Source organism: Microcebus murinus, chromosome X (genome assembly GCF_040939455.1).
Source record: "Microcebus murinus isolate Inina chromosome X, M.murinus_Inina_mat1.0, whole genome shotgun sequence".
Taxonomy (NCBI): Eukaryota; Metazoa; Chordata; class Mammalia; order Primates; family Cheirogaleidae; genus Microcebus; species Microcebus murinus.
In genome coordinates this window covers 35,558,255-35,583,165 of record NC_134136.1, presented here as the reverse complement: position 1 = coordinate 35,583,165, position 24,911 = coordinate 35,558,255, and the positions used below count along the sequence as shown (strand labels likewise).

At 36.0% G+C, this 24,911-nt stretch overlaps 2 protein-coding genes across 4 annotated transcripts in view; one reads left to right on the top strand and one right to left on the bottom strand.

Moving 5' to 3' along the window:
• Nucleotides 1-2,259, bottom strand: part of DNAAF6 (dynein axonemal assembly factor 6) — a 39,528-nt gene extending 37,269 nt beyond the window's left edge. The window contains exon 1 of one of the 2 annotated variants that reach the window (XM_012750958.2): nucleotides 2,183-2,259. The gene's annotated coding sequence lies outside the window, so the exon portion shown is untranslated. Of the gene's footprint in view, nucleotides 1-1,468; nucleotides 1,557-2,182 lie in introns of those variants that run through there. The other variant, XM_012750963.2, reaches the window with a different exon arrangement.
• Nucleotides 2,260-2,395: 136 nt separating this feature from the next.
• Nucleotides 2,396-24,911, top strand: part of NUP62CL (nucleoporin 62 C-terminal like) — a 68,119-nt gene continuing 45,603 nt past the window's right edge. The window contains exons 1-2 of one of the 2 annotated variants that reach the window (XM_075999341.1): nucleotides 2,396-2,602; nucleotides 12,402-12,521. The gene's annotated coding sequence lies outside the window, so the exon portion shown is untranslated. The remainder of the gene's footprint in view (nucleotides 2,603-12,401; nucleotides 12,522-24,911) is intronic. The other variant, XM_012750916.3, reaches the window with a different exon arrangement.

Below are 24,911 nucleotides of genomic sequence, written 5' to 3'. Positions count from 1 at the left end.
TGGGCTAATTTTTTCTATATATATTAGTTGGCCAATTAATTTCTTTCTATTTATAGTAGAGACGGGTCTCGCTCTTGCTCAGGCTGGTTTTGAACTGCTGACCTCGAGCTATCCGCCCGCCTCGGCCTCCCAGAGTGCTAGGATTACTCTTTTTTATATTTTTTGACGATACTCATGAATGATTCCCCACCTACTAAAAATAATTCATTTAGAGCATGTCTTTACAATACCAAGAATAGTTTCCTTTTTTAGGTCTCTAACTTTCACTGCCATCAATGTACCAACTTTTAAGTTACTACGGGAACTTAGAGTTTTTGTTACAAATTTAAAATATATTTAATGGAAGATGTTTTTTGAAAGTAACTGGACTCTGTAATAAATGAAAAGGTCAATAAATTAATTATTGATTATTAAATCTCCTTTGATTTATTATTTCCTCTATTTATTTTAGCTTCTTATTTATAAGGAGTTTCTAGCATCCCAATCCTTTTTGAAAAGTGAGGCTTTTTTGTTTTCTTTTTAAAGTGAGTTTTTATATGGAGAGGCAAATCCTTAGTTTCTTATAGAACTCATTCTGAGCTTCAAATGCATTAAACCTTTCATACAAACTTAACACACTTATCAAGTAATACACTTATTAAGACAAATTTAATACACTTTTTAACCCTCTTAGTGCGGTGGGCCGAAGTACCTGCTTTTGCGAAAAGTGTGGTGGGTCCATATATCGGCTCTAGGTAGTTAACGTACATCGGCCCGCCGCACTTTTCGTCGTAGACGCAAAAGCCGATATTTCCGCCGGCCGCTCAGAAACCGTTAATATTACTCGTTGGCCGGGCGCGGTGGCTCACGCCTGTAATCCTAGCACTCTGGGAGGCCGAGGCGGGAGGATTGCTTAAGTTCAACAGTTCGAGACCAGCCTGAGCAAGAGCAAGACCCCATCTCTACCAAAAATAGAAAAAATTAGCCGGGCATGGTGGCGCATGCCTGTAGTCCCAGTTACTTGGGAGGCTGAGGCAGGAGGATCGCTTGAGCCCAGGAGTTTGAGGTTGCTGTGAGCTAGGCTGACGCACTAGGCTGACGGGACTCTAGCCCGGGCAACAGAGTAAGACTCTGTCTCAAAAAAAAAAATAAATAAATAAAATAATATATATATATATATACACACACACATTACTTGTCAATAATTTTTCTCCTTGTTTCTTTATCTCAGTCTCATACTCCATCTGTTTCTAAAAAGGAGTTGAGGTGGCAAATTTTCTTTTGATACTGTGAAATTTTCTCCCCAAGTCCTATTTTCTTCATTTCTTTAAGAAACGGTCTCATTCTGAATCTTTATCACAACAGGAAACTCTTAGGAGAAACAACTGCTACCTCTCTGGTCAAACTCGGTTCTCTCTCCTTACTCGGATTTAATTTTTTAAACACAGTTCCTCACATTTTGACCGGTACAGTCAAATAACTTACTTACCTTCCCAATTAGCAGGTTTGGTAGGTACAAGTATTCTCTGCACGCTACACCTCAGTTCACTAGGTGCGGATCTGCCCGCCTCCCACTCCTCAGTGGATCTGCGCAAGCTCAGTTGGAACCCTCAGGCCACCGTGTTCAAATTTTCAAACAAACGGTATTTCTCATGTAGCGAGTGGCAGGGGCCATTTTTTTTCAATATGAACGTGCTTTTACCCGCCTCCTCCAGTATCTACTAACCAAGGAATGCTGGTCCAGGATCAACCACGCCTGTACATATAAAGCAGAAGGTACAGACAGTGGCTGCTGCTCCAACTTGGAGCACCCAGATCTACCACAAGGAAACATGGCTTTTATACACTTTCAAAGTAGTTATTTTTAAAGGGAAGGGAGACCCAGTAAGTGTGTGTGGGAATTGAGAGAAGGGCCAGTTGGGAAACCTTAAGATGTTCATTTTGGCCTTCTGACAATCGAATAGCACCCATCCCTTGTATGCTACCCCATCTCTCACTCACATCCTGAGAGACTAAGTTTTGTTAAAGCCGCGTCCTCTTCCTAGCGTCTAGGATACCAGGATTTAGGGAACGGGTCTCCTCTACCTTGAGAAGCTTGTGGCTTTTTGGGGTATCTTTCGTGTGGAGTTTTCCCTAGTTTCTTTGATAGCCACGACATGTGAGGACCCCATCTTTCCCCCTCCTGAGGTTCAGGTTTCCTCACCTTGATCAGTTTTCGGGTCTCTGGAAAGGCTCCGAAAATAGACTTGAGGAGAGCTCCGCGTCTCCTTGTTGCCTGGGCAACAACTTTGTTTCCCCCCCCCGCCCCCCCCGCCCAATCTCCGGGTTCCCGCTTGACTTTCCTGGCCAATCATAGAAGAGTCTCCTTTGCAGCCACTCCAGAATCAACCAATCCGAGCGTGTCCCGGTCGGGTCAATGGCCGCCCTTTCTAGTTAACTAGGTCGACCCCATTTAAGCTTCTGTCTTGGTTAGCGTCACTCTAGCGGGACCCTGCCCACCGAAGAGACCGGTTCTTTCCGGCTCGAGTAGGTCCAGACACGCCCCTCTGGTGGCTGTGAGTCCAGGAGGCCTGCCCATTTACTTTGGGGCTTCCGACAGCAAGCGGAGGCAACTGCCACCCAGGTAAGTTTGCAAGGTTTTCGTTTGTCGGGGTCGTCAGCAGGCTTTGCTCTCCTTTACGCTTTTCCAGCTCGGGAATGTCAGATCTGAGGACTCCATCTCCTGCTTATCCGGTGCAGCGAAGGTGGAAGGGTAGGGTCCGTGGGCAGGCATTGAGGAGGTTTTCCTATGGCTTTCCACACACTCTTCCCGCCCTCCCCGCCCCTGTCCTTTCCCCCCCGACTGTCCCCCGCCCCGCGACAGAAACACCTGTTATGCTTCTGTCCGGGTTGGGCATACCTCTGTGTGTGTGTGTGTGTGTGTGTGTGTGTGTGTGTGTGTGCGCGTGTGTGCGCGCGCGCGTGTGTAGGTTGGGATTGCGCTTTTCATTCTCTGCTGTGGGCAAGCCTTCTGGGCCCTAAGCCCCAGGGAGAGCCACACGGCTCCCGTGTAGCACCAGCTGGAGCTACGCGTCGCTCCCACTTCAGGGAAAATCTCGGGGACAGTGTCCTGCTTTTCCCGCCTTGGAGTGGAGAAACGCAGGCGCGCCGCCCGCTTGCCACTGCTAGGGAATCTGGGTATCTTCACTTCACGGAGAGGTAGAGTGGTGATTCTAGTTTGCCATGAATTCTGTGGTTTGGTTTTAAACAAAGGGGAGGTGGAAAGGATGGCATAATAAATATTTAGAGTATTTGGGACTCATTAGCCATGATCAATGGTAGGACCCCACATACATTATTTGAGTATTGTAAGCAAGAAGAGATAGGATGGTTTTAATGAATGGTTACTTTTGGTTATTCAGAGATTGGAATTCGATTATGAATGAACTATTCTACTTACCTTCTTTCTGCTGCCATGCTTTTAACTTCCACCCATCTGGCAGAGGGGATATTGAAGTTTGAGTAATTTTTCAACTCTACTTGTTATTATCCACAGTAAAAAAAAATGGGGTTAGAATATTTAAGTTATTGGCTAAAGTAACGTTATTGGCCAAATTGCCTATACCATAATTCCCTTTATTACTGTGGATGATCAGAGTTTAAGTGTTTTGTTAATTCTCTCCATACTTGTGGAGCTTAAATTGTGTGTATCATGCTATTTCCATTTTCTTGCTTGTTTTTTAAAAATTTTTATTCTGCTTCATTGTGCATTGTTCTAAGTCTGTAATGCTCAGCCAGTGTTTTTCAGACTCTTACTGCGACTCCTAGTAAGAAATACATTTTATATTGTGACCCAGTACACACATACACAACATATAACTGCCACTGTTTTGCAGAAACAATACTACCTGCAATGTACTCTTGATACTTTTTGTTATATTTTTTAAATTGTACACCACAAGCCCCTAATAAATTGCCACTAGACCTTTAGTTTTCAAACTGAAGGGAATTTATTAGGGAATTTATTAAAAATGCAGATTGCTCTACCTCACTCCAGAAGTTGGTTCTGTGGATCTGTGTGGGACTCAGGAAGGTGTGTGATTCAGCATGTATGAAGTGCTTGGTACAATGCCAGATGCACAGGTGTTTAATGAATATTACTTTCCTTCTTGGGTAACAAATGTTGTTTATCTTTACAGATATAATCACCTCTTCAAGGTTTTGCCTGCCCCAGTGCCAAGCACTGTTTTCCCCAGGTTGAGGAGGTAGAGAGGTGGAGAATGGGTCCAGGATTTGAGATGAAACGTTAAGCACTTGGCTTCTCTGGACAGTGTTAGAAATATAGAAACTTAGAGGTTGAGGAACATAAAGATTAGAGAGGTTCAGTGACTTGCCCAGGGTCATGCTGTCAGTGAATGGATCTCTGAGAATAGAATTCACTTTATTGAGTCTATATTCTTGTCCTTTCTTCCTTGATAGCAGGTGGGATCTAAAAGAAGTTGAAACAGAAAGACAGCTTCCCTGACTTGCCTATCCCAGAGCAGAGGCAACTGAATTTGACTGCTAGTTTGGTTTTAAAGTAATGAAACTTGAGAGATCTAAAAGATTAAAGAAATGCACCCAAAAGTTTTTGTGGGTTTATAGCTATGAAAAAGGGATATAGTTTAGCTAATTCTTTTATAAAATATAGTGTAACTATTTAAAACACTGATTAAGTAATTTATTAAAGCAGCATTGAAAGAAATTAAAGATGAAAATTCTCACTGAATTCTACTACCGTAGTATAACTGAGTTTTGTTCCCCTTCTATCTTTATCCATATATACCCATAGTTTTACATGATTATAATCCTTGTTTATACTTTTTTTTGTTCTTTTGATTTAATACTGTTTGGGGAATTTTTAAAAGTCTTTATATTTTGCATTATTAATAGCTGCCTAATATTCCACTGAGTGTGTTGGCTATAATTTACTCAGCCTAACTAAACCAACAACAGAAGACTTTGCATGTAAAATAATGCTGGAAAGTCTTAGTTATTTTAAATCGTTTATGCAACTTTTGTCTTTCATGACTCTGGGTTCAAGAGGAAGCCTAACAGGAAGGCCAGGGATCTGGACCTGAGCTGGGAGTTTTTGCTGCACTTGGATGTATGGATTTGACCACCGAGATTTCTATGTGCTAGAGCAGCAGTGATCAACTGTGGTGTCTTTGATACATAGGAGTTAGATTGAGTGTATTTTTTAAAGCTAGTCAAGTGAAGCAGTGGGAGTGAGAAAGAACAAAGAAATCTGCAACTGGGTGTAATCAATTGGTTGTAAACACCACTGCACCTGGACCAGCCTGAATGTATTTTTTTTTACTAAGTCTATTTTCAAAATGATTTACGTAAAAAAAATATGAATCATAGCAGATTCAAGCAAGTTCAAGTGCCATAATAACACTTGCATTGATTAGCTTTCTTTATGAACATCTTTTTTCAAAGATTATATGAGTGTATATTAATTTGTAATTTAAAATTTTTTATAAAGAAGCCAATTAAGTTGACTGGAAGAAAAGAAGCTATAATTGGTCTATATTTGCACATCTCCCTCTTCAAAGGACACATTGTCTTATTTTCTGTCACTCTAAGACGCTAATTAGTTCTTCTATTTTAAACAGAAAAATAAACTATTATAACCCATCATCCATGTACCTACCAAGGATTTAACAATTGTTAAAATTTTGCCACATTTTTAGATATTGATGTTTTTAAGAACTAAAACAATACAGCTACCTATTTGTACCCCTTCTCAGTCTCATTACCTTCCTATTCCAGAGATAATTGCTTTCCCAAAGTTGGTATATATTTTTACAATCTATGTTTATAAATGCACTGAAATGTGGCCACAAATGACTTATAATATTGTTTTGTATGTCTTTAACATGTACATAAATGGTATAGTGTATCTACTCTTCTGCAACTTTTTATGGTCAACATTGTTTTTAAGATTTTTAAATGTAAAGTTATTTTTATTGCTGTATAGTATTCCATTATATGACTATACCACTTTAAAAAAAAAAAACCTCCATTCCCTTATTGTTGTTGGACATTTAGCTTATTTCAAGAATACAGATATGACTCATTTAAATGATATGAATATTGTGTGATTCCACTTGCATGTGGTACCTAAAATAGCAAAATTCATAGAGACAGAAAGTAAAATAGAGGTTACCGGGGTTGGAGGAGGTGGGAATGACAAGTTAGGGTTCAACAGATAGAGTTTCTGTTTGGGATGATGAAAAAATTTTGTAAATAGTTAGTGGTGACAGTTGAACAACATTATGAATTTTCTCAATACTACTGAATTGTACATTTAAAAATGGTTAAAACGGTAAATTTTGTGATGTGTATGTATTTTACCACAATAAGAAAATGAAAATTACAAATATAAGAATTGTGCTTATTTTTCAAAAACATATGCTTGATTGTCTTATTTTCTGTGGAGTGAAGCCTTGAAAAGAGCAAATATTTATTTTTTTAAATAAACTTTAATGCAATTATATTAGCCAGATCTACTTTCCTTGTAAAATGATAGTTTTTGAGATCTTTAAATGACAACTATTATTACTCATGCTTGTAAAAGGTTTTTATGAATACCGTGCTTCAGAATTCGTTTTTCTCTATTTCTCCAAAGTTTGGGGGAAGATTCTTCCAAATATGGGTATACCTTTGAGGCTGTCTTTTGCAATGAATGCTGTTTGCAGCTTATTTTCCTTGACTAGTTCTGTCGGATGTTTTATTCTCTTTCCTTTCTCTCCCCATCCCATACTCCTGTTCTTCCTCACCCTATGCTTTGCCCTCTCTTGGGTCTCTCCACCCACTTTCTACACAGCCACACCTTCTCCTGAGTCTCTCTGCTCTCCATGCCCACCCTCCTTTGAGACTGCACCCCAACACACACACCCTGCCTTCCCTTAGGTCCTTCTCAACTTCTTCAAGATTCTTCCTCTCTTGAGTTCTTATGTCATCACCCCCTTTGATCTCACCCCTGGTTTTTCCCTTTTCTGATTTTTTAACTGCTAAGGTCATTCAATGAAAGTGAGACCTGTTTCATGGTGATTTACATACCGTCTTCTGTCATACCACATTTTTGATATTTGGAGAATGGATCTTAGTTTTGGGATTTTTTAAAAAAACTATTTTTAGATTTTTTTTTTATTTATTATTTTTTTCATATCATTTTTCTTCTCCTTTTTTTTTATTTTTTTTATTTTAGGCAACATGCAAGAACAGACAGTATTTTTAGATCTTAAAATTAGATTTTGACCTTATGGCTTTGAGAATTTATAGTATGAAGGGGGAAAGTGACTTAATGTGAAAGATAATCAGTAAGTTATACTGCTTACAATGTTTAATATGAACTCAAAACCAATGCACCGTTTTTAGAAGCCCTACTGCTTAAGATATTTAATATGAACTCGAAACCAATGCACTATTTTCAGAAGCCCTATATTTTATTTTGGCATAAAATAAAATGATCACCATTAGAAGTTTGATCCTTCTCTGTTTCCTTCAGAATATCTGTGCTAATTTTACCTTTCCCTATTTCTCTCTGGGGACTGAAACATTTTGAATAAGACATTAGTAACTCAGTTTTTACTTTCAGAGTTGGTGTCCATACCTATCAATGGCAAATCAGGTCCTTACTGTGCTTTGAGGCTTAGATTTTCTACTTTCTTCTTTCATACTTTTTATGGAAGGCTTTATATCTTGGTGGAACAAGGGGTTTCTTCGGTGAATTTGTATTTTTCCTTTGCTTCTCTGCCTCTCTAATTAATGATATGTTAAAATACCATATGGATTGTCAGAGGTTGCTATTTATAGGAATGGTTTTCTAACATGACTAATCACATTACGTGAATTTTCAGGCCAAATCTCTTAGTCATGATGTTATTGAGAATATGGAGTGCATTCATGGAACTTGATGATTGTCAAGTAACTAGGCAGTTTAGAGGAAATGCTGCTTCTAAGGAGGAACAGTCTATTTGCTTCCAAGAAGGCAGAAACAATTTTTAGTAAATTATGTGGCTGAGCTTCTATGCTAGCTAGTCACCTCTTGATAGTAATTTCTCAAAGTAATGTAGGAGAATAGGAGTATGAGTTATCCTCCCCAAAATCATTTATACTTTGAGAGAAGTCCCTAAAGATTGTGCTGAAATGGCTTATAATAGGTACCCAGGCTTAAACTCATCTTGTTTCTGCTGTTTGAGACACGGTAGATTTATCTTCCTAATGATGTGTTGCTTAAGCTAGTATTAAAATATTTAATAGAAGTACTGTGTCCAGTTCCTTTACTTACTAAGTTGCTTGACCTTAGGAAACTTAGTGTCTCAGAGCCCCAGTTTCCTCAGCTATAGAATGAAGATCAAAATACCTTTTTGATTTGTTGTTAGGTAATTAAAGATAAAGGATTTCAGATTCAATAAGTGCTTCCTTTTATCTTTTCTCCTCTTTATTACATAAGAGACTCAAGAAGTTGAGTGGTAAAGTAATGTGTCCTGAAATGCCCTACCATCATTTACTGATCCTAGATCAGGTTTCCTACTACTCAGAACACTCCCAGCATCAATAAATGACGGTAGGTAATACACAGAACAGATAATTTTCATTCTGATAAATGAGATAGAGGCATAGTAATTTTTTTTTTTTAAATTGTAATTTGGTTGGTGTTCACTCTCTGGGCCAGCTGAAAGTGCTCCATTATTATCTTTGATTTGCTGATCCTTCACTGACAAGCAAGGATAACCCCAGCATTATAGTTTGGAAAGCTTTCACATAGCACTTTACATAAAATTAAATTTGACAAAGTAATATATGTAGAGCATCCTTTGTGAGCTTATTTAAAAAAAACATATTTTGGTTACTCACTTAGGAAACCACCAGAATTTTAGAAGTGAGGAAACTAAGGCTCCAATGCATTTGAGTGACTAGAATAGTCTGGTAGGCATCAGCACTCATTCAACTGTTTTCTTTCTCTGCAGCCATTTAATTAATTCAGTAAGCCCCATTTAGATTAGACTGCCAGACAGGATACATCTGCCCATTTCCAGTAGCACTTCCAGTGAACTCTGATGATTTCTTTGGACCTAGTGGGTTTTCTGCAGAAGGCATTTACCATCTAGTATCTTTCTTTGAATATGTGTATTTGCATTGAGGCACTGAAGATAGAACTGTAAATTTAAGTCAACATATAAAGCTGTAGTTTTGTCAACTTCAAGTTCCTATTGTTAGGCTGTATAGATAAGGAGTGGTTACTTAGAAGAGGAAGAGAGGTTGGATGGAGGAACTCAACAAGGCAGAGATACTGGTAGAATATTCCTACTGATTGCTATGGATAGGGAGTATAGACCTGTTTTCCATTTTTTAATAAAGTAGTGGTATGCATAAGGAAGATAAAGTGTGCTAGGGTTTTATTTGTTAAAAAAGGATAGGGATTAACTTCAAGCTTTCTTAAAAAACATGAATTTAAGTCTGTGTTAAAAGGAAAACTTCAATGTAACAAGAATATATAATTTCCAAGCATGGGAAAAATTAGGGGAATATAGAAAATTCCATCAATCCAAATATGCAGAAAAAATAAAAGATATATACAGCATGGCAAATAAGAAACACAAAATAAGAGGGAAGAAAAACCTAATTATATCAGTAATAGTCACAATAAATATAAATTAGTTAAAGCTCACTTATTAAGAGACTGTCAGGGTGGATTTAAATTTTTTCAGCTATGCTGTTTACAAAAACCACACTTAAGATGACACAGAAAGGTTGAGAACAAAAGGATGGAAAAATATACACTAGGCAAATATCTAAAGAAAAATGGTAAGGCATCATCAATGTCAGACAAAATATGGCTTAAGGCAATTCAGTAATAAATAGGTACTTCACACTGATGGAAAGCAATCTACCAAGAGACTATCAACCATCGACTTTATATGGACTCCTAACAACATAGTCTTGAAATATATAAGGGAAAAAGCAATGGGATTGTAAGGAAAAACTGACAATTCATAATAATAAGAGGCTTTTTAAATCCCCTTTTCAGAAACTGGTTAAGCAAAATAGATTTAAAAAATAAAAAAAGGATAGGAAAGATTTAAGATCTAACTGAGATGGAAGAGAGAATCTTTAATTCTAAATTTTTAGTGACAAATGACATTTTTAGTCCAAAAAGTGATTTTTTTGTTTTATTAAATTTCTGAAGCAGAAAAAATTTAAAGGTACATGCTACATTTAATAGGAAGATGCTTACATTACTTCCAAAAGAATAGAAAGTCCATAAATGCAAGGGCACAGGAAAAATTTCACCTTTTGATGGCTACCAAAAAACTTTCTTTTGAACTTCAATATGACATTGGTGACAATACTTAAATCTGAAAATGTTTGTCAATTTCTGTTATTGGATCAATACTATGGTTTGATGAAAAATGAGTTTTTCTATCAGTATTTATAATATTATTTTCTAGGACATGGAGAACATGACCAAATATTTATAATATTATCATATACTTATATAAGTATATAATTATATTATAAACATATATAATCATATAATATTTTTATAAAATAATTTCTAACAACATCACACTTGTAATCCCAGGAAAGTGGTACACTTAGGAATATAAAAATAAATATAAGAAGTGCTCTTATTCTCAGATTTCCTCCCTTTCTGTGCATTCCAGTACTGAGTTATACTTGAAATCACTATTTGAAGCACACATTTAAAACATTTTAAGATGTGTATATGACTTGAAAATAAGCATGTTGGAACTAATGCATTCAGATAAATGTTGTCCATCAGAGTTATCTTGGGAAGGTTTTCCCTTATACCCATGACACTGACAGATACTATATCTGGTCAGTTTTAAAAGGTACATTTTTTTCATATTTTAACATCTCTGAAATGGAAATGAGTCTAACAGTCAGATGATGTCTTTTGGCTGGGTGGCAGTTGTGATATGATAGTCGTTCCTGCATGCACAGGTAATACCAAAATCTCTAGTATCAAAACTTTCATAGTGGGTGACTGAGATAAAAAATACCTGACACAATGGAGGATCACCTTCAATTCCTAGAAACCAGTGGTTGTGGGGAGAGAATGGAGGAGATAGTAAATCATATTTAGTTATTGATATACTGAAATGGGAGACAGAAGGAAGCTAGTCTACATATTGGCAAAGCCAGGTATGCATATTTGCATAGCAAAAGTGGCTTTTAGTTCTCTTATGAGTTCTTTTAAGAAATGCTGCTTCAACATTGCTCTTGGTAAAACATCAAGATATGCAAGCTGAAAACTGGATTCTGACTGTGAATTTTAGAGATACCTTAACCAAGTTACTTTGCTTATGCTTTTTTCTTAATGTATGCATTTTTAATTAAAATTTATGTCTACAGTGAAAAGAGCTCTTTCAAAAAGTATTAAAAAATTAAGTGATAAAAAGGAATTACGACAATTAGTGTTTTTCCCCCTTCCTTTCTTAGTGGTGCATAAAATAATGGAACTCTTAGCTTCAATGAATTGCCTTTTAGAGATATTGTGTAAAAAATTAATTTTAGTCACATTCCATTTTATTAATCTTGACTAGGATAGAATTATAAGTTCACAATGATTTTCCCATAACACTTTAAGATATTTTTCCATTGTCTTCTAACATTTATTGTTGCTAATGGAGAGCCTGCTGTCAATCTGGTTGTTATTCCTTATTAGGTAAATCTGGGTTTTTTTTCTCTCTGATAATTTAGAGTTTTTTCTCTATACTTAATATTCTAGGGTTCATCTATACTTAATATTCTATATACCCCATATTGTATATAAGGGTATGTGTGTGTGGTGGTGGGGAGAGGGTTGTCTGCTTGTACTTGGTGGCCTTTTTAATCTGAGGACTCATTTTTCTTCAGTTCTAGCAAACTCATTCATTAACTCTTTGAATATTATCTCTGTCATTCTATTCTTTTCTTTTATATTTCTTCTGAATATATATTGGAGCTTCTCTTTCTCCTTATCTCTTAATTTTTCTCTTCTTACCCATCCCTTTATCTGCCCCGTGATTCTGGCAGATTTCATCTATTCTTTCTTCTAATTCACTGATTTTTTTCTATTCAATTGTCTAGTCTATTATTAAAATTTATCTCTTGAGCCTTTTTATTTCTAATACTGAAGTCCATTTCTGGGATTTCTTCTTGGTTCTTTTACACATTCACTTTTTTAAAAAATAGATGCTATTTTTTTATTGAGCTCTTGGAACATATAGAACATATATTTTAATGTGCTATTCATATTGTTCTATGATCTCTAATTCCTTGGATTAGAATTCACTCATTTTTGAGGTCTAAGTATGACTTAGATGTTTTGTAAGTCTGTCTCCAAGTTAATCTTCTGGGGGCTTTTTTGTCCATGTGTGACCTAGGAAGCGGAGATGTTCCTGTTGAGTGATGCCATGGGCAACCTGTCTGGACCCTGAAGGTTTTATCAACTCCTAACCAGTTTTTATGATAACATCTTAGCTTGAAGTTTCAACACCACAAAGGTAAATTGAATTTGAGCCATCTGTGCGTATCTTCTGTACTAGCTTGGGGTTCTCGCACGTCTCCATTGTCTTTTCCATTTTCCTGTAGATGCTTCCCAGATTTAAGCTTTACTAGGTTCAGGAGCCTGATTCAGGAGCCTGTGGTCTTACCTTGTGGCCTTAAATTGTACCCACAATCCACCATTATATTTCCAGCAGTTAAGGCACATAGCTCATTCAAGTTATCTTCTTGAACTAAGCAGCTTCAGCTTCTGCTCATAAATACAAATTCCCTCTTCTGACCCTTGGAAAATTGTCTTTCTGCAAAAACATTACTTTTTCTTTTAAAAAAATATTTTTATTCAATGATTTTTAACTGGTATTTCTGGGGTGTTGAAGTACGAGGGAGTGATTCCAGTGTGGCTTCTCTGCACCATCTTCACTCAGAGATCTTGTTGAGATCTCTAAATTTTTTTCTTCCATTCTCTTATCCCCTTTTAGGGTTTGGAGTCATGAGCAGGTTTAATTTTGGAGGAACTGGTACCCCTTCAGGTGGGTTCACTTTTGGCTCTTCAGAAACAACAGCTGCCACTTCAACTACAGGGTTTACTTTCTCTACACTTAGTATAGGAGGGATTGGGACTCTGTCCCAACCAGTTGCAAGTATATCTTCATATCCAGCTCCAGCCACACAGACTGCAGGATTCAGCTTTGGAACAGCAGTTGCATCAAAATCCAGAAAGAACTGGATTTTCTTTAGGGAAAGAGCAATACAGTTTCTTTTTCTTTTAGTGGTTACAAAGGTAATTGTCTCTCAAAGACAAACTTTAAATTTAGAGCATGGACTGAGTAAAGAAATGGCGTGATGTTTCTAACTCAATTATTTGCAATTATGCTACACAACAAATTTCTCCTTTCAACTTTGGCAGACAGTAAGGTTTGAACTCTGCTTTCTAAAGGAGAAGCACAGTATTCAAGAATGATTTTGAGATTCTTACTTGATTGACTCAGATCTGAATGTGGTCACTTCTCTTGTTGGAGGTTAGTGTTATTGATGAATGAGGTAGAAATTAAATACAAAGAGTCCCTTCTGGTTTGTAGTTTTAGCTTTAGAACCAATCTATGTTTATTTTGGAAAAAGCTACAAACTTCTGATAAACAGTAGTTTGGACAAATTATATAGAAATGATAGAGTCACACTGAAATGTTTTTGTTTTTTTGTTTTTTTTTTTGAGACAGAGTCTTGCTTTGTTGCCCAGGCTAGAGTGAGTGCCATGGCGGCAGCCTAGCTCACAGCAACCTCAAACTCCTGGGCTCAAGCGATCCTTCTGTCTCAGCCTCCCGAGTAGCTGGGACTACAGGCATGCGCCACCATGCCCGGCTAATTTTTTTTTATATATATATATCAGTTGGCCAATTAGTTTCTTTCTATTTATAGTAGAGACGGGGTCTCGCTCTTGCTCAGGCTGGTTTTGAACTCCTGACCTTGAGCAATCCGCCCGCCTCGGCCTCCCAGAGAGCTAGGATTACAGGCGTGAGCCACCGCGCCCGGCCTACACTGAAATGTTTTGTTCAGTTGTTTAATGCTTGTGTTTAACAAGTATTTCATTTGTGATCTTAGATACTTTTTTTACTTCTTAAAAATAAAACTTCTGAAATGAAATTTATCAGGAGGTACAGTAAAGCGGGAAAGAATATCTTTAGAGTAGTGTTTTAAAATTTTAGAGAATATTATAATGATGTAATAATAAAGCAGTTATACGGCTTGGTTGAGGAATGGTATATTCCTGCTAAAATATCTTGGCTAGTAGAGACATCTTATGTGGGTCACCAGTTTCCAAATTATTAGGATTCAGTAAAATAAAACCAAAATGGAGTTGATAAAGAGTTCCAGTTTATAAGCCATATAAACTTGGTTTTATTATTGATGCCTGGGATATTTTAGAACTTTGGAAATACACTAAGATGTTAATACATTTTATTTTAGAATATATTTTATTATGTTAGATATTCATGGTTACCATTTCAGAGGTTTTTTTGTTTTTGTTTTTTTTTAATTTAAAGAGATTTGTTCTGAGCCAAATTTGATGACCATGATACAGAGCCACTGCCAAGAGGCCTTGGGCAAGTGGACTCATTGTGGCTGGGTTACAGTTTGGTTTTTATGCATTTTAGAGACAAGGGTTACAGGTAATCAGAGGTTTTAAAATAGCCAAAAAGGAAAAATATTTTCAAAATTATAGATAATATAGAAATAACTTCTTTATAATTTGTAGTAGGGATAATACCAATTTTGATTGGTTGGTATGGCATTGTAGGACATAGGAGATGAAATGGAGCATTAAAGTAATTATGATGCTAGAATATTTGGTCACTACCTTAGGAGGGCAACATTGGCCATCATTTTAATTGTGTACAAATGATTTTTTTATGTTACAAATAATGCATATCTTTTATTTAAAAAACCACCAGTAAATAAATGTTTGAGTCTTGGCTCTGTCACTTACTAGTTCTATGATCTTGAGCAAGTTACTTTAACTCCTCAGTGCTTAAGTTAATATAGGTAAAATGCTTAGAACCTTGCCTGGCATGTAATAGGCACTCAACGCATGTTAGCTATTTTTATTGTTTTTATGAAAGTGTACATATCCCTGCAGTGTTGAATATGTTGGATGTTAACCTCTATTTTTTAAGTTTTGGTGGCTTAACAGTGAAAACAGTATCATCATCATCTTTATTCACATTTTCTTGATTAGCAGTAAGGCTGAATTCTTTTTAAATTATTTATTGATTAGTTATATTTGTGTGTGTGTGTGTGTGTGAGAGAGAGAGAGAGAGAGAGAGAGGGAGAGAGAGAGGGAGAGAGAGTTGGGAGTGGGGATGGAGAGAGGAGAGAGAAAATGAATTAATTCCCTGTTTGTGTCCTTTGCTTACTTTTATAATATGGTGCTTATCTTTTTCTCATTGATATGCAATTGCAACATCTTAACCCTTTGATATTTGTATATGAATTATTTTTTCTTAGAGTTTTATAGATATCTAAAAGATTTTAATTTTTTAATTAAGCTTTTTATTTTAACATAATTGTATATTCTCAAGCAGTTGTAAGAAATAATATGGAGAGATCCTGCATACCCTTCACCTAGTTTCTCCCAGTGTTAGTGCAGTAACTATAGTGCAATATCACTATCAGAATATTGATATTGATGTAGTCAAGATATAGAATAGCTCTATCACTACAAGGATCCCATCCTCATTTTGCCCTTTTATAGCAACACCCACCTTTCTCCTGTGCCCACCCCCTATTTAATCTGGCAACCATTACTTTGTTCTCAATTACTATAATTTTGGCATTTCAAAAATGTTATATACACTGAGCCATACAGTATGTAATATTTTGGGAATGGGTTTTTTTCACTCAGGATAATTCTTGGGAGATTCATCCAGACTGTTATATCTATCAGTTGTTTCTTTTTATTGTTGCATACTATTCCATTTTATGGATGGTACCACATTTCGTTTAACTCTTTGCCCATGAATGGATATTTGTATTGTTTCCACTTTTTGGCTATTATGATGAATAAAGCTGCTATTAACATTTGTGTGCAGGTATTTCATGAACATAAGTCTTCATTTCTCTGGGATAAATACCCAGGGGTTCAATTTCTGGGTCATGTGGTAGTTGCATATTAAGTTTTGTAAGAAACTGCCAAACAGTTTTCCAGGTCATCTATACCATTTTACATACCTCCCAGCAATGTATGTGTGATCCAGTTTCTTTGCATCTTCACTATCATTTCGTGTTATCATTATTTTTTGTTTTGGCCATTCTCATAGATAGTGATATCCATATCGTGGTTTTAATTTGCAGTTTCCCTGATGGCTAATGATGTTGAACATCTTTTCCTGTGCTTATTTGTTATCTGTTTATCTTGTCTGTTCATGTTTTTTGTTTGGTTGTTTTTTGCTTTTTTTTTCTTCCTTTTATTTCATCATATTATGGGGGTACAAATATTGTTAGAGTTACAAATATTGCCCGTGCCCCCCTCCATCCCCCGATGTGCCAGAGATTCAAGCATGTCCAATCCCCTGGTGGTACGCACCGCACACATTATGTAAGTACACACCCTTCCCCTCTTCCCCCCTCCCACCTGCCCACCACCCAATGAAAAGTTTTTTTTCCTTTTTGTTCCTTTGTTTGTTTTTGACATTTTGGTTACATTGTATATCTTTGCCTCTCCCTAAGAAGGGTTAGAGTTATGCCCTTCCCCTCTAAATGCTGGCCACATCCCTAAGATTGGGTTCCCCCCCCCCAATCCCTGGTGAACATTAACACCATTTGAGAACCATAGTTTTAATCAGTCAGTACTAATTTGATGGCGAGTAGATGTGGGGCCCATTTTCCATGTCTTCTGTCACCTCACTTTGGATAACGGGTTTAAGCTTAATCCAGGATAGCATAAACAGTGCTAGCTCACTGTCATTTCTTAGAATTGAGTAATATTCCATTGTGAGCATATACCACATTTTATTTATCCACTCATGAATTGACGGGCACTTGTGTTGTTTCCATGACCATGCAATCGTGAATTGTGCTGCCATAAATATTCAGGTGCAGATGTCTTTATAATAGAATGTCTTATGCACTTTTGGGTAGATGCCCAACAATGCTATTGCTGGGTCGAATGGTATTTCTATTTCTAGCTGTTTGAAGTATCTCTAAATTCTTTTCCATAAAGGTTGCACTAATTTGCAGTCCCACCAGCAGTGTAAGAGTGTTCCTGTCTCTCCGCATCCTTGCCAGCATTTGTTGTTTTGGGATTTCTTTTTTTTTTTTTTTTTTTTTTTTGAGACAGAGTCTCGCTTTCTTGCCTAGGCTAGAGTGAGTGCCGTGGCATCAGCCTAGCTTACAGCAACCTCAAACTCCTGGGCTCAAGCGATCCTCCTGCCTCAGCCTCCCGAGTAGCTGGGACTACAGGCACAAGCCACCATGCCCGGCTGATATATATATATATATATATATTAGTTGGCCAATTAATTTCTTTCTATTTTTATGGTAGAGACGGGGTCTCGCTCAGGCTGGTTTTGAACTCCTGACCTTGAGCAATCCGCCCGCCTCGGCCTCCCAGAGTGCTAGGATTACAGGCGTGAGCCACCGCACCCGGCCTGGGATTTCTTTTTTTTTTTTTTTTTAAATTAAATTTTAAATTGACTAAGTCACAAGTTTGGCCAGATCTAGCACCGGTGCACTAAGATAATGGGCAGGATGAAAGGATTTCTTGATATAGGCCATTCTCACTGGGGTTAGGTGGTATCTCATTGTGGTTTTGATTTGCAGTTCTCTGATGATTAGAGATCTTGAGCATTTTTTTATATGTTTGTAGGCCATTATTCTGTCTTCTTTGGAGAAGTTTCTGTTCATTTCCATCGCCCATTTCTTGATGGGATTGTTTGATTTTTTCTTGTTAATTCTTTTGAGTTCTAGATAGATTCTTGTTATTAGACCTTTATCAGAGGTGTAGAGAGCAAATATTTTTTCCCATTCTGTGGGTTGTCTATTTGCTCTACTGATGGTTTCCTTGGCTGTGCAGAAACTTTTTAATTTGATCAGATCTCATTTGTTTATTTTTGATGCTGCAGTGATTGCCTTGGGGGTCTTCCTCAAAAATTCTTTGCCTAGACCAATGTCTGATAGGGTTTTCCCAACATTTTTTTCTAGGATTCTTAAGGTTTCATGCCTTAAGTTTAAGTCTGTTATCCATCTTGAGTGAATTTTTGTGAGAGGTAAGAGATAGGGATCCTGATTCGTTCTTCTGCATGTAGCTAACCAGTTTTCCCAGCACCATTTATTGAAGAGAGATTCTTTTCCCCATTGTATATTTTTGTCAGCTTTATCAAAGATTAGATTACTGTATACTGATGGTTTCATCTCTGGTATCTCATATCTATTGCAGATATCCATGCTTCTGTTCTTGTGCCAGTTCCAGGGTGATTTAACTATTATTGCTTTATATTACAGCTTAAAGTCAGGAAGACAGATGCCTCTCAGTTTGTTCTTTTTATTTAAGATTGCTTTGGCTATATGAGGTTTTTTCTGGTTCCATACGAAGTGAAGAATAATTTTTTCTAGATCTGTAAAGAATGCTGATGGTATTTTGATGGGGATTGCATTGATTCTGTAGATCACTTTAGGAAATATTGACATTTTGACTATATTGATTCTACCAATCCATGAACAAGGTAGATTTTTCCATCTGTTTAAATCTACTGCAATTTCTTTTTTTAGTGTTTCATAGTTCTCCTTGTATAAATATTTTGTATCTTTCATTAAGTATACTCCTAGATATTTAATTTTCTCTGAGATTATAGTAAAGGGTATTGCATTTTTGATTTGAGTTTCTGCTTGATGGTTCTTGGCATATATGAATGCTTCTGATTTGTGTATATTGATTTTATAACCTGAAACTTTACTAAATTCAGTTATCAAGTCTAGGAGTCTCTTGGAAGAGTCCATGGGGTTTTCTAGGTATAATATCATATCATCGGCGAAGAGCGAGAGTTTGATTTCATCTGCCCCCTCTTGAATGCCCTTAATACCCCTCTCCTGCCTGATTGCTATTGCTAGGACTTCAAGCACTATGTTGAATAGGAGAGGAGATAGTGGGCATCCTTGTCTAGTTCCGGATCGAAGGGGGAAAGATTTTAATTTTTCCCCATTTAAAATGATATTAGCGGTGGGTTTGTCATAGATGGATTTGATAAGTTTAAGGTATGAGCCGTCTATGCCTATTTTGTTAAGAGTTTTTATCATAAAGGTGTGTTGGATTTTGTCAAATGCTTTTTCTGCATCTATTGACAGAATCATATGGTCTTTGTTCTTGATTTTATTTATGAAGTGAATTGCATTTATAGACTTATGTATGTTGAACCATCCTTGTATCTCTGGAATAAAGCCCACCTGTTCATGGTCAATTATTTTTTTTGATGTGCTGCTGAATTCTATTCACTAAAATTTTATTTAGGATTTATTTAGGATATTTAGGATCTGTATTCATGAAGGATATTGGTCTGTAATTTTCTTATTTTGTTGTATCCTTTCCTGGCTTTGGTATCAAGGTGATATTGGCTTCGTAAAATGACTTAGGAGGGATACCATCCTTCTCAATGGTGTGGAATAGTTTCTGTAGTATAGGTATGAGTTCGTCTTTATATGTTTGGTAGAACTCTGAAGTGTAGCCATCTGGCCCGGGACTTTTCCGTTTGGGGAGGTTTTTAATTACCGCTTCAATTTCTGAGCTTGAGATTGATCTGTTCAGGAATTTTGTTGTCTCCTGGGTGAACTTAGGGAGGTTGTATGAATCCAAGAATTTGTCCATTTCGTCTTTGTTCTGTAGTTTTGGGGCCTATAGTTTTTTATAATAGTCAAATATAATGTTTTGTATTTCTGTGGTATCTGTTGTGATCTCTCCTTTTTCATTTCTTATTGAGTTTATTAGAGTCCTTTCCCTTTGGGTCCTTGTCAGTCTAGCAAGAGGGCCGTAGATTTTGTTTATCTTTTCGAAAAACCAGCTACTGGTTTTGTTGATCTTTAGTATAGTTCTCTTGTTCTCCATTTCATTCAGTTCTGCTTTGATCTTTGTTATTTCTTTTCTTCTATTAGGATTGGAAATTGTTTGCTCTTCTTTTTCCAATTCTTTGAGCTTATTCATTAGGTTGTCAGTATCTAAGCTTTTTGTTTTTTGGATGTGAGCGTTAATTGCTATTAGTTTTCCTCTCAGGTAAGCTTTTGCTGTATCCCACAGGTTTTGGTAAGAAGTATCACTGTTATCATTTTGTTCGAAGAAATTCTTGATTTCCCTCTGAATTTCTTCCTTTACCCAATAATTTTTCAATAATAGATTGTTTAGTTTCCATGATTTTGTGAGGGGTTGTTTTTTGCTTTTTTTTAGTCAGGAAAAGAAGCATACAAAATAGCTATGTATTATATGGGTCCTTTTTTGTATAGCAATTGGAGTAATGTCAGCAGATAATGTGATTTTACAAGACAAAAGTGCTAAATTTATACCTAGGTATTTCTTTTTTGTTTTTTTAGCAATTGTACATGATATTGTATTTTTTCATTTAAGTGTTTACTTGTTTATTGTTAATATATAGAAATATAATTGATTTTATATGTTTGTCTTCTATACTGTAACACTGCTGAACTCATTTATTTTAAGGAGGTTTTTGTAAATTTCTTAGGATTTTCTACATAGATAATCATGTAATTTACAAATAGGGACTGTTTCATTTCTTCCTTTCCAATCTGGTTGTCTTTCTTTTCTTCCTTTCCTTAATATAGTAGCTTAGAACTTCCAGCACTATTTTAGATAAAAGTGATGAGAGCAGGCATCCTTGCCTTGTTGGGGAGAAACATTCAGTCTTTTACCATGAAGTATAATCTTGGCTGTAGTTTTTTTGTAGGTGCTCTTTTTCAAGTTGAGGAAATTCCCCTCTATTCCTATTTTTTGAGAGTTTTTACTGTGCATGTGTGTTGAATTTTGTCAAATGCTTTTTCTGCATCAATTAGTATGATCACATGATTTTCTTCATTATCCTGTTAATATAGTGGATTACATCAGTTGACCCTAAATATTATAACAACCTTGCATCTCTGAAATACATCCCACTTGGTTGTGGCATATATAATTCTTTTACATATTGCTGAATTCTATTTGGCAATATTTTGTTAAGGATTCTTGCATCTATATTCATGAAGGATATTGGTCTGCAGTTTTCTTTTTTCTATTATCTTTGCTTGGTTTGGGTCAATGTGTAAGATTAATACTAGCTTCATAAAATGAGTTTGGAACTGTTTTACCTGTTTTATTTTCTGGAAGAAATTCTTCTTTAAACATATAGTAGAGTTCTCCAGTGAAACCATCTCATCCCAGACTGGTTTGGGGGGACTTTTAAAATTATGAATGCAAATTCCTCAATAGTTATAGGGCTAATGAAATTATCTTTTTCATATTGATGTATTAAGGTAGTTTATGTTTTTCAAGGAGTTGGTTCATTTCTTCTAAATTATAAAATTTGTGGACATAGTATTCTTTTGATATCTGTACAGTATGTCATGATATCCTTTTTCATTCCTGATATTGGTAATATGTGTCTTCTCTCTTTTTTTCTTTGTCAATATTACTAGAGGTTTGTTAATTTTATCGATCTTTTCAAGAATAAGCTCTTTGTATCATTGATTTGTTTCTATTTTTAAAATTTCATTGATGTTTATTATTTTCTTATGTTTGCGTTGGGCTTATTTTGCTATTCTTTTTCTAGGTACTTCAGTTGGGAGCTTAGGTTGTTGATTAGACTTTTCTTCTTTTCTAATGCGTTCACTTAATGCTATAATTTTCCCTGTTAGTACTTCCTTAACTTTGTCCCACAAGTTTTGATATGATGTATTTTCATTTTCATTCAACTTAGTATATTTAAAAATTTCTCTTCAGACTTCCTCTTTGACCCATGGGTTATTTAGAAATGTGTTTAGTTTCCACAAGTTAGGAGATTTTTCTGTTATCTTTCTTATTTTAATTCTTATAAATTTGTTAAGGTTTGTTTTATGGACCAAAATATCTTGGAATTTGTTCCATGGGCACTTGAAAAGAATGTGTATTCTGATTTGCTGGATGAAGTGTTCTATAAATGTCAATTAGATCCTGACTATTAGACGGTTAATAGTGTTTTTGAGTTTTTCTATAGCCTTGTTATTTTTCTGACTAGTTCTAGCAATTGGTAAGAGGCGGGTGTTGAAATTAACTCTTAATAGAGAATTTTATCTACTAATATTTTTCCTTTCAGTTTTGTCAGGTTTTGCTTCAAATATTTGGAAGCTCTGTTGTTAAGTAAATGCATACATGATTGCTAAGACTTCTTAGAGGATTGGCCCCTTTATTGTTTTGTAAATATCCTCCTCTGTTTATGGTAACTTTTTTTGCTTTGAAATCTACTTTATCTAATAATAACATCTACTCCTGCTGTATTTTGATTAATGTTGCATGATATATATTTTTCTATCTTTTTACTCTCAACCTGCCCCTGCCTATATCATTATTTTTGGAGTTTATTGTAGACAACATAGTTGGGTCCTGTGTTGTAATCCCCTTTGCCAATCTCTCTTTTAATTGGTATATAATAGACCATTTACATATCCTATAATTATTGCTTATAGTAGGGCTTAAGGATGCCATTTATTTGTTATCTTGTTTGTTATGTTTTTTATTTTTCTGTTTTTTATTTCTGTCTTCCTATTGGTTACTTGAACATATTTTTAGAATTCTATTTGATTGTGGTGTTTGAGAGTATCTCTTTGCATAGCTCTTTTAGTGGTTGCTGTAGGTATTATATAACATAACTTGTATATATAATAGTCTATACTTGTATATATATCTCACAGTCTACTGGTGTCATTTTACCAGTTTGAATGAAGTATATAAACTTTTCCTCCCTGTATGTCTCTTAACCCTTCCCTATTTGTAATGTACTCATCTTAAATATTCCCTCTACGTACATTTAAAACCACATCATGCAGGGTTATAACTTTTGCTTCAACTATCAAACATAATTAAGAAAACTCCAGATGAGAAACAAAGCCTATTGTGATTACCCACATTTTTGCTCTTTTATTTGTTGTTTCTCACCTGCTGAGGTTCCAAGATTCCTTCTTTTATCATTTCCTTTCTCTTTCCAGAACTTCCATTAACCATTCTTTTATGGTGGTCTGCTGGTGACAAACTCTCTGAGTTTTCATCTCTTAATGTCTTGATTTCCTCCTCTTTCCTAGAGGATATTTTCATTAGTTCTGGCTTGATATTTCTTTTCTTTCAGCACTTGAAAAGTACTGAGCTACTTCCTTCTTGCCTCTGTGGTTTCTAATGAGAGATCCTCTGATATTGAAATAGTTTTCCCTATGTTGGTTAGATGCCATTTTATCCTTAACTGCTTTCAAGATTTTTTTTGTCTTTAGTTATCAAAAGTTTAATTATTATGTGTCAGTGTGTAGATTTCTTTGGGTTTATCCTTTTTGGGTTTGCTCTGTTTCTTGAGTCTGTTGGTTTATATCTCTCACCAAATTTGAGAAATTTTCAGCTATTATTTCTTTCAGCTATTATTTCTCTTTTAGCCCCACTCTCTTTCTTCTCTTGTCTCTGATGACATAAATGTTAGATCTTTTGTTACAGTCCCACAGGACTTGACGCTGTGTTAATTTTTATCAGTTTATTTTTCTGTGTTGTTCAGATTGGATAATTTCTATTATTCTATCATCCAGTTTGCTGGTTCTTATCTCTCTATCCTCTATTCAGCTGCTGGGTTTTTCTACTGACCTTTGCATTTCAGTTATTATATTTCTCAGTTCTAAAATTTCTGTTTGGTTCTTCTTATATCTTCTATTTCTTTGCTGAGACTTTTTTCTTTTTTATGAGGCTTTTTTTTTTCATTCATTTTAAGTGTGTTTGTAATTGCTTATTGATGCATTTTTACCACAAATGCTTTAAAATCTTTGTCAGATAATTATAAAATTTCTTTCTTCTTGGTGTTGGCATCTATTGATAATCTTTTTTCCTTCAGTTTGTGACCTTCCTGATTCTTGATAGGATAGCAATTTTTGATTGAAACCTGGACATTTTCATATTATATTATGAGACTATAGATCTGACTTAAACCTTTTGCTTCAGCTGGCTTTATTTGACATTGCTTTAGCATGGGAAGAAAGAATGTTGGCTTGTTACTGCAAGGTGGGAGGAGAACTTCGGTTTTCATACTTGGTCTCAGTGGACACAGGAGGGAAGGGTTTCCAAGTTACTGCTAGACAGGGTAGGGATTCCTGCCCCCACCCCACATGGTTTATGCTGACAATGTGAGGATGGGGTTCATTAACTGCTGGCAGGGATGAAAAACCTGGCTCTGTACTTGGCCTTCTTTGACACCACCCTGGCCAGGATGTTGGGACACTTTACTACAGCCTCACAAGGGTGGAAGTCAAGGCTCCCCACTTGATGTTTGATGACATAGGTGGGGGTAGGACCACAGTTTTTCTTGTGGTGTTTGATTATAGGAGAATGGTTATTGTCTAAAAGTTTTCTGTCCTGCTAGGTCACTCCTTTTCTTGTCCTTTGACTAGAAAGAGTAGGCTATTTTGTTGGGGCTTTATTTATTTATTTATTTATTTTGGTTTGTACCCATTGGCATTTCTGGGTTGCTAGCCTCCAAGCCTGGCAAATATGAGGCAAAAAGAAAACCTGAGGAACTCACCACCATATTGTTCCTTTGGTCTTGAAATTCCTGGCCAGTTTGCCTTCTCTCCACCTTTTAGGGTCTTCTTATGTTTGTTTTATATGTAACGTCCAGAGGTTTTAGTTTTATCTAGTG